At 46.0% G+C, this 13,010-nt stretch overlaps 2 long non-coding RNA genes across 2 annotated transcripts in view; one reads left to right on the forward strand and one right to left on the reverse strand.

Annotated features, from left to right (window-relative positions):
* LOC112423326 (uncharacterized) overlaps positions 1-13,010 on the reverse strand; it is a 28,436-nt gene that overhangs the window by 1,907 nt on the left and 13,519 nt on the right. The window lies entirely within an intron of this gene.
* Positions 3,151-13,010, forward strand: part of LOC139356342 (uncharacterized) — a 28,585-nt gene continuing 18,725 nt past the window's right edge. The window contains exon 1 of the long non-coding RNA XR_011608059.1: positions 3,151-3,291. This is a non-coding gene — a long non-coding RNA (uncharacterized lncRNA). The remainder of the gene's footprint in view (positions 3,292-13,010) is intronic.

A 13,010-nucleotide genomic window follows, 5' to 3' on the forward strand; every position in this document is an offset into this window, starting at 1 on the left:
CTCATATCTACTAAAAATTACAAAAATTCATCAGGCGTGGTGGCACGCACCTGTAGTCCCATCTACTCAGGAAATTGAGCCAAGAGAATGGCTTGAACCTGGGAGGCAGAGGTTGCAGTGAGCCAAGATCGTACCACTGAACTCCAGCTTGGGTGACAGAGCGAGACTCCATCTCAATAATAATAATAACAATAATAATAAACTTAACAAGTTTCTTTTGTTCATATAAGAGAAAACATAAATAGATATTCTGCTATTTCATATTATGTGAAATGTCATATATCTCTGGGATGCTCACCATTCACTGTGTAGATGAAAATACAGACACTAGGAGCCACTGAAGAGATGTGTCAAGTAAGCACTGGAGTTACAGGGGTAAATGAGTGGCTTAGGAGAAAACTTTAATGTAGAAGTAGCAAATGGCACATTAGAAAAATCAGAAAAACATTTATATGAAAGCAATAGCAGTGGGGGAAAGAAGTATAATGTGACTTTGTAATTAATTGGAAATTAGTTAATAACCACCGGGAGAAAGTGTTTGGGTGAGGGAGAAAGGACAAGATGGAGGAAGGTGAACAAGAAGGGACAATCCATGTTGCTTCCGGGTTCTTCCTCACCAACTTTCCCATGCACGGGAAAATGCAGCCCATGCCCGGGAAGATGCAGATCAACTGAGCATGCACCAGGTGACGTCAATCCAAAGAGATCGAAACTTACCCGGCCACGCCTATGGAGATGCCCCTATCACGCCTTTATCCCGCCCACTGCCCTCCCCCTTCCAGTACCAATGCATAAAAGTCTACCGCTGGCAGGAGCCGGCGTGACTTCTTCGGCCCCCGCATTCATGGATGGGAGAACCTCACCGGAGAGTGCAGGCGCGACTTCCCTGACCTTTCCTGCGGACCAGTGAACCTCGCCCAAGAGTGCGTGCATATTTGCAAATACAAGGGCTGCCACTTTCTTTGCTCGTTTTGGCCTTTATTGATATTTAGTCTTTGCGTCTATTAATAATAGTAATAGAGAAACAAAACAGGTGGTGCCGAAAACCTGGGAGGAGACACTTCCTCAGCATCCCCTAGGGGTCTGAGGAACCTCCTCCCCAGCGAACCAGCTCCCAACCCAACCAGCCACCAACACCGAGCAAGTGTTCCAGCTTTCCACTGGTGCCGCTCTGAGAATTTCTTCTTCCGTGAGTACTTCCCTTTGTTAACCATCTCTATCCATTTCCGTGTCCTTGGCCTAGAGTCATACGTATGCCCAAGGATGTAGTCACCCTGTGGTGCAGTGAGGTCTTCAACCCGGAGACGTCCATCTTGAAGCTCCTCAATTCTCCATTAGTGGCTCGCTCCGGAGCCCCCGGTCTCCTGCAGCAGCAAGGGACGCTTTGCCACCGTGCGAGATCGGTTCCTATTTCTGTTGGTTAAACAATGGGAGCCTCACAATCAAAAGTCCCCAGAAACACCCCCTTAGGGTGTCTTCTCCAAAATTTAGAAGCCTTACATCTGGCTCAGGATTTAAAACGAAAGCAGCTAATTTTCCTCTCCACTGAGGCATGGCCACAGTATAAATTAGACAACCAATCTCAGTGGCCACCAGAGGGCACACTTGACTATAACATTCTATTAGATCGCTCTAATTTCTGCCAAAGGCTTGGAAAGTGGTCAGAGATTATCTATGTCCAAGGCTTTTGGGACTTGCACTCTCGCCCAGACCTGTGCGCCCAGTGTTCAATGGCCCAGGTCTTGTTAGCTAAAACCCAGCCCTCGGCCCCCACACCACAAGCAGAGGAAGATTCTACTTCCATCTCAGACAGGGCCGACAGTGGGTCACCTCCCTCCCAACCTACCAACCCCCCTCCCTATGCTCCTCCTACCACCCCTCGCTCAGCCACTCCTCTTACCTCTCCCATTTCCATCCACACTCGCTCCAAGACCGCGGTAGCAGCCCCCACTAATCAGCCCTCTACCAGTCAGCCTGCCCCAGCCCCCTCTACCGGTCAGCCTGCCCCAACCCCCTCTACCGGTCAGCCTGCCCCAACCCCCTCTACCAGTCAGCCTGCCCCAACCCCCTCTACCGGTCAGCTGGTCTCAACCTACCCAACTGGTCAGTCTGTTTCAACTTCCCCTGTTAGTTTGTTGGCCCCCCTCCGAGAGGTCGCCAGAGCTGAAGGACTAGTTAGAGTCCATGTCCCTTTTTCCTTGGCAGTCCTTTCCAAGATTGAAAAATGGCTTGGCGATTTCTCTGCTAACCCCATCTTATATTCCAAGGAGTTTAGATACCTATGTCAGGCATATGATCTAACCTGGCATGACTTACAGGTCATTTTGTCCTCCTCCCTTAACCAAGAGGAAAGAGAGCGTATTCTTGCAGCCGCCAGGCAACATGCAGATCAATGGCATTTAACTGATGCCACCGTCCCGTTAGGAGAGATGGCTGTCCCGTCCATAGAACCAGATTGGGACTACCAACCACAGCAGCCCGGCCGCCGTAGGAGAGACATTATGGTTCAATGTCTCTTGGCCGGTATGCAGGCAGCCTCTAACAAAGTGGTCAATTTTGATAAACTAAAGGAAATCATCCAGCACCCAGATGAGAACCCGGCTTCCTTCCTAAATCGCCTTACAGAGGCACTAGCCCAATTTACCCAGCTGGACCCTACCTCCCTAGCCGGAGCAGCTGTCCTAGCCTCCTATTTTATCTCCCAGTCAGCCTCAGATATTCGAAAAAAGCTAAAAAAGGTTGAAGATGGGCCTCAAACCCCCATACAGGACTTAGTAAAATTGGCCTTTAAAGTTTTTAACTCCAGAGAAGAAGCAGCTGAGGCCGCAGAGCTAGACAAGGAGAAAAGAAGGGCTGTGCTTCAGGCGCAAGCTCTAGTGGCTGCCCTCCAACCAGCGTTGCCCACTCTGCTGGCAGGGAAGACACAGGGCAAGTCTCCTAAGGATGCTTGCTTCAAATGCAGAGACCCCAAGCATTGGGCCGATAAGTGCCCTCAGGCAAAGGGGAGTCTACCGTCCAATCCTTGTTTCAAGTGTGGCACAACTGGGCATTGGGCCAGGAAGTGCCCAAATCCTCACTCGCCTACCGCGCCATGTCCAGTATGCCATCAGGAAGGGCATTGGAAGCCTGATTGCCCCGCTGTCAGGACAGGCACCGCGCCTCAACGTGGTGCTTCTCCTCAAAGGTTGGAAGGCTCCTTCCAACTCCTACACCTTGATGACGACTGACGGTGCCCACACTCGGAGACCCCGGTCACCCTCGCCGAGCCCAGGGTAACGCTACAGGTAGCGGGTAAGGAAACTTCTTTTCTCATCGATACGGGAGCTACCTACTCTGTTTTGTCGTCCTATAGTGGACCTAGCCAACCCTCCACTATTTCAGTGGTGGGGGTGGACGGTAAGCCATCTAACCCTCGCCAGACCCCAATGTTAAACTGTTGCCTGGACTATGCATATTTTGCCCACTCTTTCCTCATCATGCCCTCCTGTCCCACCCCCCTCTTAGGATGAGACATCTTAACCAAGCTCAAGGCTTCCATTAACCTGCCCTCTCATCCCCTCCCCAGCTCCAATGTTACCCTAATAATGCCTTTGTGTACCCATAATCAGGGCCCCAATACACCTTCCCCAGTGTTCCCAGTGCCAGTTGACCCTCAGGTGTGGGATACATCTACCCCAGTTGTTGCTCGCCATCACTTACCAGTCCTTATCCACCTGAAGGACTCTACCCACTTTCTGTCTCGCCCTCAGTTCTCTCTCCCACTGCGTCACTGGCAAGGAATCAAACCCATCATCGACAGTCTACTCCAACAGCAGATTTTAATCCCTACCCATTCTCCATGCAACACCCCCATCCTCCCTGTGAAGAAACCCTCAGGAGCTTACAGACTAGTTCAAGACTTACGTATCATTAATGAGGCAGTAATCCCAACACACCCAGTAGTCCCTAACCCCTATACCTTTCTTTCATGCATACCGCCTAAGACTTCCCACTTCACCGTCCTTGATCTAAAATATGCATTCTTTTCTATTCCTTTACATCCTGATTGCTACTTTATCTTTGCCTTCACTTGGGAAGATCCCAAAACCCATGTCTCTACTCAACTCATTTGGACGGTTCTTCCCCAAGGTTTCCAAGACAGCCCCCACTTCTTTGGGCAGGCATTGGCCAAAGACCTAGCCCAGTGCCCATTCTGCTCCAGCACCATTATCCAGTATGTTGATGATTTACTTCTATGTAGCCCCTCACATGACGTTTCCTAACAGGATACTGCCACCCTACTTGACTTCTTAGGTAGGCTGGGCTATAGGATTACCAAACAAAAGGCCCAACTTTGCCTTCCCAAGGTTATATACCTAGGCATAGAACTTACCTCGGTGTCCAAATCACTGACTACAGACAGATTAAGTCTCATTCAGAGTCTCACCCCCCCATCTAATGGAGAAGAAATCCTATCTTTCTTAGGTCTTGTAGGATTCTTCCAACATTGGATCCCAAATTTCGGGGCCTTGGCCAAACCCCTCTACCAAGCTGCCAAGGAATCCCCAACAGGACCCCTATCAGACCCAAAATTAATAGCTAAACACTTCACATTCCTTAAATCATGTCTTCTGTCCACCCCTACTCTCTCCTTACCCAACCCCCTGTACCCATTCTACCTCTTCACTGATGAACGTCACAAGATAGCTACAGGTCTCCTGGCCCAGCCAATAGGCACAACCTTCAGACCGGTCACTTATCTCTCCAAACAACTAGACACCACAGTACAGGGATGGCAGCCCTGCCTACGTGCTCTTGCTGCAGCGGCAGAACTAACCAAAGAAGCTTTAAAACTTACCTTAGGAGGCCCCCTTATGGTCCATTCCACACATCGTCTTCAAGACTTAATTTCCCACAAATGCATCAGTCATCTCACTCCTTCCTGCATACAGTTATTCCATGTCCTATTTTTAGAAAATCCTGACATTAAAATAGCCACCTGTTCTTCTCTCAATCCTGCTACTCTCCTGCCTACCCCAAATACCTCACACACCCCAGAACACCCATGCCCAGAGATTATCCAGTTAGTTCTCCCAACCCATCTCCACTTATGGGATCAACCCCTCCCATACCCACAACTGACATTCTTTGTGGACGGGAGTTCATTCATTGACCCCCATGGAAACTGACACGTGGGATATGCAGTAGTCACTAACACACAGGTAATAGAAGCCAAGCCTCTACCATTAGGCACAACCTCACAAAAAGCAGAACTCACTGCCTTAACCTGGGTACTCCATCTCTCTGAGGAAAAACAGTTAATATATATACTGATTCTGAGTATGCATACATGATAGCACACACACACTCCATCCTCTGGCAAGAACGTGGGTTTTTAACCACCAAAGGAACCCCTATCATAAACGGGAAACATATCCAACGGTTGCTAGAAGCTCTAACCTCCCCTAAAGAGGTAGCTATAGTTCATTGCAGAGGACATCAAAAACCTACCAACCCCATTGCCCAAGGCAACAACTTGGCCGATGCCACTGCAAAATCCATAGCACTATCTACAGAAAACCCTCAATCCCTATGTTTCTTAACTCCTCAATACACCCCTTCTTATTCCTCAGAAGAAAAAAACAAGCTTTTACAGAACCCACATGCAACTATTACCCCCGACCAATGGATCTATATCCATAACCGTGTCATCCTCCCTGAAGCTCAAACACAACACATCTTAAGAGATATTCACAACTCTTTACACATCGGACACCAGGCTCTATACAACTTTTTAAACCCCATCATTGAGTGTCCATCCCTTCTTTCTCACCTCAAGAAAATTAGCCAACAGTGTTTAATCTGCCTAAAGGCAAATGCTCAGGGGGAAATACGCAACACCCATCCAAGTCATCAGCTTAGAGGTCATCAACCTGGAGAGGATAGGCAGATTGATTTCACCCACATGCCTAGGCACAAAAAGCTTTGTTACCTACTCACCCTGGTAGATACCTTTTCAGGATGGATAGAAGCCTACCCCACCACAGGAGAAAGTGCATCCATTGTAGCCTCTATTCTCATAGAACAAATCATTCCTCATTTTGGGCTTCCCTGGTCAATCCAATCTGATAACGGCCCGGCTTTTATTTCCAAGTGATCCAGCTAGTGGCAGATTCTCTCAACATTACTTGGAAGCTACAAATTTGGGGTCTTGGCCAAACCCCTCTACCAAGCTGCCAAGGAATCCCCAACACGACCCCTATCAGACCCAAAATTAATAGCTACACACTTCACACACCTTAAATCATGTCTCCTGTCCGCCCAGTCATCTGGAAAGGTTGAACGGGCCAATGGACTCATCAAGCAACAACTAACCAAACTTTCCATAGAGACATGTCAATCATGGGTAACCTTGCTTCCCCTTGCCCTTACCCGGCTACGAGCTACACCTAGAGGCCCCACAGGCCTCAGTCCTTTTGAATTAGTATACGGGCGCCCCCTCTCACTACAAGAACTCACTACCCTCCCCACGCCATTAGCACCCTACCTTCCATACTTTTCTCTCTTAAGACAATTTACTTAGAGAACACGCTGAGAGGTCACTTTCCCACCCTACACAAGGAAATTCAGAAGCCCCCTCAGCCCTTTCACCAGGCGACCAGGTTTTACTCAAGGACCTGCACGCAAAACGCCTTACCCCTAAGTGGAAAGGTCCATACACACTAATTCTTACCACTTCCACAGCAGCCAAACTCTTAGGCCACAGTTCTTGGGTCCACCTTACTCAACTGAAAAGAGCCCCACCCCCTCAGGCTCAGTGGCAGTCCACTGAACTGTCACCCACCCGTCTGAGAATAACCAGGCTAAATACAAACTAAATGAGCTACGCTCTTCTGAAATTCTCCCGCTTTCTCACTATTCTCCATCTCAACTTAACTGAATTTCCCCTCATAGACCCTCTAGAAACCTTCCTTCCTGACCCTTCCCCCAACCAGTGGGTTTCCCAACTTTTTACTCTCATAGAAGACCTAGCTTGGCAAGGTGCCCTTTATGATTTCAGCAATGTTGAACTTACCCTCTACACCTTTGTTACCACTATTATGGTTCACTCTAATTATTCCTGCTAGCCTTACTAATCCTAAATTTGTATGGAGATTTTCTATAACTGAAACCTGGTCTATGGACAACCAGGCTCACTCACAAACGCAAGGTACTGCAGATTGCTCCCCTCAGGGCTGTCAAGCTGCCCTCCTCCTTAACTTTCACCTGAGTTCTGTTGGCAACTACGACCGCCCAGTCATATGTTTCTTGTACAACCAAACTGAATATAAGTGTAAAAATGACTGGCAAGAGACCAACCTGGGGTGTCCATACAACTATTGCAACATGCATGAGATAGGTTTAATGTGTGCAAATGGCATTTGCACCCCCAATGATTGACCTTTTGTAAGAAATAGAACATCAGGAGGATACATTCTTAATATTAAGGATCCCTGGGACCCCCGGTGGGCTCAGGGAGTTAAAGGTGGACTATATGCAACATCTTGGTCCTCATATCCCACCGCAACCCTCCAAATAAAGAGACTATACGTGCAACAAGTACACCTCCCTAAGAGTAAACAAGTACATCTTCCTAAGAATGTACAGACCCTACAAAATTTAACCTCAGCATAGAATCTCATGAACAAAAAATACAGAAGCTGTTAAGCCCCCAAGCCCCCCTAACAATGAGGACCCATTCTCATGGCTAACACTTATTCGCTAGGGACTTAACCCAGGCTGCTGGAGTAAGAAACCTCTCCAACTGCTTTTTTTGCACTGCACTTGGAAAAGCTCCCTTAGTGGCAGTCCCTCTACCAGCCGCATTCAATATCACCACTAACTCTACCAGCTCCTCTCAAGCAATATCCTTGCCTCAAGTCCCATTATACCGTAATCCACAGTCAAACCCTTCCTTTCTGCTACTCTACTCCAAACTCTTCATGGTGTAATTGCACCCAAGCTCCCAGCAGGACCCAGATGGCCCCCATTGGAGGCTACTTTTGGTGTAACCAAACTCTATATAAAACTCTTAACCACACCTGCATCACCCAATCCCTTTGTGTTCCAGTATCTTTAGTGCCTAGCTTAACCCTATATAGGGAAGGAGAATTGTCCAAACTAGCTTCCCAGCTCAGCCCCAGCAATAACATCCAAAAGTGGGCCGTTTTTCTTCCCTTAATTATCAGAGTTTCCCTAGCATCGTCCCTAGTAGCCTCACGACTTGGAACAGGGGCCCTCACCCACTCGATTCAATCCACACAGACCCTCTCCACTCAGGTCCAGGCAGCCATAGAGGCTTCAGCTGAAAGCTTAGCCTCTTTACAACGTCAAATCACCTCAGTGGCCCAGGTAGCAGCACAAAATAGATGAGCATTAGATCTTCTTACTGCTGAAAAATGAGGAACATGCCTTTTCCTAGGAGAGGAGTGTTGCTACTATGTAAATGAATCAGGCCTGGTTGACACCAACGTCCAAACATTAAACAAAATCAAAAAGGAGCTTCAACAATTTAACACCCCCTTAACCCCCAGACCACCAGTATGGCTGCTGCCTGTAGTACAGCAGATGCTTCCATTCCTAATTCCCATACTAATCCTCTGTCTTATGTTATGTCTTGCTCCCATTCTAATAAAATTTCTCCAAGCCAGGGTCCAAGAGATCACCAGAGTCACCTTCAACCAAATGCTCCTGCATCCCTACACCCAACTGCCAACCTCAGGCCCTAACTACGCCCCCTAACAGCAGGAAGCAGCCAGACAGAAAATGGTGCCCTAAATTCTTATAATCAATAAGAGGTTGGACTGTTTGGGTGAGGGAGAAAGGACAAGATGGAGGAAGGTGAACAAGAAGGCACAATCCATGTTGCTTCCAGGTTCTTCCTCACCAACTTTCCTGCGGGTGGGAAAATGCAGCCCACGCCTGGGAAGATGCAGATCAACCAAGCATGCGCCAGGTGACGTCAATCCAAAGAGGTCGAAACTTACCTGGCCATGCCTATGGAGACACCCCTATCATGCCCTTATCCCACCCACTGCCCTCCCCTTTCCAGTACCAATGCATAAAAGTCTGCCGCCAGCAGGAGTCGGCGTGACTTCTTTGGCCCCCGCATTCGTGGACTGGAGAACCTCACCCCAGAGTGCAGGTGTGACTTCCCTGGCCCTTTCCCGCAGACCAGTGAACCTCGCCCAAGAGTGTGTGCATATTTGCAAATTCAAGGGCTGCCACTTTCTTTGCTCGTTTTGGCCTTTATTGCTATTTAGTCTTTGTGTCTATTAATAATAGTAATAGAGAAACAAAACAGAAAGAGGGAGGGCAGCTCCCATAGTGTCTGTATGCCTTGCTTGTGGGTACAGTCATAGTGCCAATTATTTTCATTCATTCACTTTTATTGGTAGAACTGTTTAAGGCTATGAAATTTCTTCTGATCATTGCTTTATTTATATTCCATGAAATCTGAAAGGCAGTATTTTTACTTGCAGAACATCTTGGCTGGATATAAATTCTTGGTTTTTTTTTTTCTTTTTCTTTTTTCTTTTGAGATGGAGTCTGGCTCTGTCTCCCAGGCTGGATGGCGCAATCTCGGCTCACTGCAACCTCCGCCTCCCAGGTTCAAACGATTCTCCTACATCAGCCTCCCAAGTACCTGGGATTACAGGCGCCTGCCACCACACCCTGCTAATTTTTGTATTTTTAGTAGAGACAGGGTTTCAGCATGTTGGCCAGGCTGGTCTTGAACTCCTGACCTCAGGTAATCTGCCCGCCTTGGCCTCCCAAAGTGCTGGGATTACCGGTCTGAGCCACCATGCCCAGTCGGTTTGGTTTTTTGTTTGTTTGTTTGTTTTGACATGGAGTCTCACTCTGTTGCCCAGGCTGGAGTGCAGTGGCAGGATCTCAGCTCACTGCAAGCTCCACCTCCCAGGTTCACACCATTCTCCTGCCTCAGCCTCCCAAGTAGCTGGGACTACAGGCACCCACCACCACACCCAGCTAATTTTTTACAAACTAACATTATTGTGCGGCAACAAGGAAGTCTGTAAATGAAACAGGAAATACAAGGAAAAGGATGAGTTGGGCAGGAGTTAATCAGTTGAATTTCGTTTATTCTGTGCTTAAAGTGACTGTGGAACATAAAGCTGGAATTGTCCATTTTGGCAGATACACATATGAGTAAGTTTCCACAAACAGAATTTTCAAATATATAAAAAATAGAGTTCTAGGAGAACCCAAAAAAGAAGCTGTGGGGGCCGGGCACGGTGGCTCACGCCTGTAATCCCAGCACTTTCGTCTCTACTAAAAAAAAAGAAAAAAAAAATTAGCTGGGCATGGTGGCAGGCGCCTGTAGTCCCAGCCACTCAGGAGGCTGAGGCAGCAGAATGGCGTGAACCTGGGAGGCAGAGCTTGTAGTTAGCCAAGATCGAACCACTGCACTCCTGCCTGGATGACCGAGTGAGATTCTGTCTCAAAAAAAAAAAAAAAAAAAAAAAAGAAGAAGAAGAAGAAGCAGCTGTAGGAACAGCAGTATCTGAGATAATGGCAGGAGACTAGGCCCAGACTATGGAGCCTGAGAGAACTTCTCTAAACATAAGAGACCAGGAGGAGTATCTAGGAAACCAAAGAAAGGGAGATTTACAAATAAGGGACAGTAGTAGTTCAAAATCCAAATGTAAAGAGTCCAAATTAGCATAACCACACACCAGCACAGCAAAGGAGTGAAAGCTGTAATTAGTAAGCAGGCCTTTTGAGAAATTTTGGAAATATCTAGAATTCCTAAGACCAGATAAGAGAATCCAGCTCTTGGACACACATCCTAACAAAGAGCTCATGTCAACTTCTATGCTCAGAGTCAAAGGGCTGGGGTTTGTCAAGGACAGAAGAATGACTGATAGGAAAATTATTAAAGATTCCCCACTTAAAAAACAACAACAAAAACCAAAGAGCATCCAGTATAAAGCAAGAGCTGATGAAGAGACCCCACCACATAATGGTACCAGGGTCAATTGGGCAACATGATTACTTCACCAAGGTCCCTAAATATGGGCACAATACAGACAAAAAGAGAAACACAAAATTGTGTGATATACACAGGTAGACATTTTATTCTGTTGAAATACATCTGTATTTATTTAAAGCAACACTTCTATTTCTGTGAAAACATACAAGTACTAGTTTCTTTGATGACAGCAATTCTATTTCAGCAATTAAGAGATTACCTAAGAGAATAAGGGCAAAACTGACATATGACTTTTCATATGTAGAACCCAATGTTAAAGACAAAGAAAAAACACCCACAAAGGAAAAAGGTTTTGAACCTAGAATTCCATGCCCTGCCTAATTTTTCATTCAAGGATAATAAAAAAAGATGTTTTCATAAATACAAAGATGTTAAAAGCATACAAATGAAGCACTAATTTTGCAAGGCATTCTAGAATATACTTAATAGAAACTACAAAAAAAAACCACATGGCAAATCAGATATAAAAGCTAACAGGGCCGGTTGCGGTGGCTCACGCCTGTAATCCCAACACTTTCGGCGGCCGAGGCGGGCGGATCACCTGAGGTTGGGAGATCGAGACCAGCCTGACCAACATGGAAAAACCCCGTCTCTATTAAATATACAAAATTAGCCAGGCGTGGTGGCTCTTGCCTGTAATCCCAGCTACTCGGGAGGCTGAGGCAGGAGAATTGCTTGAACCCAGGACATGGAGGTTCTGGTGAGCCGAGATCATGGCATTACACTCCAGCCTGGGCAACAAAGATTGAAACTCCATGTCAAAAAAAAAAAAAAAAAAAAAAAAATCTCATATAGCCATAACAGTAAACTATAAAATTTAAAACAGACTGCTTACAGAAGAAGGGAAAAGGAAAAGACTATTTTGTATACTAAACCCTCCTTCAAAATACTTATAAATATGTTAACAAAGTGCTCACATCTTTTCATGAAATATTCACTGAAAGACCATTTTCTGGGCCAGAAAAATATCTTAAACTAAAAGAATTGAAATCTACCAAATATATTCTCTGAACACAGTAGACTTAAACTAGAAATCAGTAACAGAAACTTATCTGCAATGTCATCAAATCCTTGAAAATAATAGGTGAGCACTTTGTTTAATATTATTGGAAAATAACATTTGAAGTTGGTTCTCTGAACAAAACTAACAAAGCTGATAAACCTGTATCCAGAATGACCAAGATAAAAAATACATGTTAACAATATCAGAAATGAAAAGGCAAATAGTTACTATAGGCCATACAAACAGTAAAAGGATAATAAGAGAATACTAAGAACCAGTCTATGTGCATAAAGTTGACAACTTAGATTACATGGATTAATTCCTTGAAAGAAGATAACTACCAAAACTCACTCAGGAAAAAATACCTAAGATAAATAATCCTAGTATCAATTATATTAAATGAACCGAATCTGTAGTTAAAAACCTTTCAACATGAGTGACTTCACGAGAAATGGTGACTTCAGGAGCTCTAAGAATTGGTCCCTCCACTAAGGCAATCATTAAAACTGACAAAAACTGATAGAATCAACTTTTTGGGACTCTAGAATCTTTTTTTTTTTTTTTAAACCATCAACCAGTGGAGCACTTTCTTTTTCTTTTCTTTTCTTTTTTTTTTGAGACAGAGTCTTGCTCTGTCACCCAGGCTGGAGTGCAACTCCATGATCTCAGCTCACTGCAACTACAACCTCTGCCTCCCGGGTTCAAGCAGTTCTTCCACCCAGCCTCCCAAGTAGCTGGGATTACAGGTGCCCATCACCACGCCCAGCTAATTTTCATATGTTTAGTAGAGACAGGGTTTCACCATCTTGGCCAGGCTGGTCTAGAACTCCTGACCTCAGGTGATCCACTCACCTCAACCTCCCAAAGTGCTGGGATTATAGGTATGAGCCACTGCACTCAGCCTCAGTGGAGTACTTAATAAAGAAAGAGGTTGCTAAATTTTGGGGAGAAAGTGTGTGGCACGTTTTTCTTACT

Source organism: Macaca nemestrina, chromosome 9, assembly GCF_043159975.1.
Source record: "Macaca nemestrina isolate mMacNem1 chromosome 9, mMacNem.hap1, whole genome shotgun sequence".
Lineage (NCBI taxonomy): Eukaryota > Metazoa > Chordata > Mammalia > Primates > Cercopithecidae > Macaca > Macaca nemestrina.